This window comes from Orycteropus afer, unplaced genomic scaffold, assembly GCF_000298275.1.
Source record: "Orycteropus afer afer isolate SDZICR_OR568_19922 unplaced genomic scaffold, OryAfe1.0 scaffold00173, whole genome shotgun sequence".
In the NCBI taxonomy this organism is placed as follows: Eukaryota; Metazoa; Chordata; class Mammalia; order Tubulidentata; family Orycteropodidae; genus Orycteropus; species Orycteropus afer.
This window is the reverse complement of record NW_006921760.1, coordinates 3,991,819-3,992,965: the sequence shown is the minus strand read 5'-3', so window position 1 is coordinate 3,992,965 and position 1,147 is coordinate 3,991,819. Positions and strand designations below refer to the sequence as shown.

Genomic DNA, 1,147 nt, shown 5'->3' with positions numbered 1-1,147 from the left:
TTGAACCACCAGCTTTCTGGTTAGCAGTCAAATGCCTTAGGCACTAGGCCACCAGAGCTCCCTTTTAATCCTCAGGCTGGCTCATACATGAATATTCTAAATACTCTCCCCCCTCCCCAATTTTTTTTTCTTTTTTTTTTTATTGGATCAGTGGTAGTTCAATGGTAGAATTCTCTCTTTCCATGTCAAAGACCTGGGTTCATTTCTCACCAGTGCAATCACGACCAGCACCCCATCTCTCAGGGGAGACTTGTGTGATGTTATGATGTTAAACGTGTTTCAAGGAGCTTCCAGACTAAGAAGACTAGAAAGTAATGCCTGCTGATCTACTTCTAAAATCAGCCAGTGAAAATTCTGTGGATCTGAAACTCCCAGGACCAGGCAGTGTTTTGTTTCATTGTTCCTGAAATTGCCCTGAGCAGGGGGCGGGGCATGAGTCAGTGGAGACACACAGCCAACAATCTCTTTATTTTGGTAGCATAGTGCCTCTAAAGTTTTCAATATTAACTGGGAAGGAAATATGTCAAAATGCGTATGCTTCCTTTCTCTTACTCCTTTGACATCTTTTGATTACCCATGGTAAGGAGCTCTGGTGGCTCTGTGGTTAAGGCATTGGGCTGCAAACCAAACTAAGGGCATTTCGAACTCACCAGCTGCTCCACGGGAGGAAGATGAGACAATACATATCTGTAAAGATTTACAGTCTTGGAAACCCGACGGGGATCGCTATGAATTGGAATTGACTTGCTAGCAGTGGGTTTGGTTTGTTTTTTAAAGATTGCCCATGGTTTATAGCCTGATTGAACAAAAGGTTGCAAATTCAGAATTCAAAAGGAAAGTTCTTGCTTGTTGAAGGAGCAGGGAATTATACATTCTTAGCTAGTTAACACATGTTCTAATAGCGGTTCCAAGAATGGGTAGGGGTGTCAGTGAGATGTTTCTTTGCACTGTGTTCATTTCTTGCTTCTGTCCAACTCGTCCACAGTGTGGAACTCGGTCAGAAGCCCCTGAGTAAAGATCAATGTCTCAGAGAGAAGCCAGAGTTGCTGGAGACAGGAGCCCTTTATCACTGTCACAACAACTTCAAGGCCGCGGAGAACAGGGCAAAGGAACAAATCCACGCCAAGTGGAAACTGTGCTCTGCTTC

The 1,147-nt window shown here is 44.0% G+C and overlaps 1 protein-coding gene across 1 annotated transcript in view; it reads left to right on the top strand.

Annotated features, from left to right (window-relative positions):
• Positions 1 to 1,147, top strand: part of SLC30A8 (solute carrier family 30 member 8) — a 42,360-nt gene that overhangs the window by 7,908 nt on the left and 33,305 nt on the right. The gene's annotated exons all lie outside the window — the stretch shown is intronic.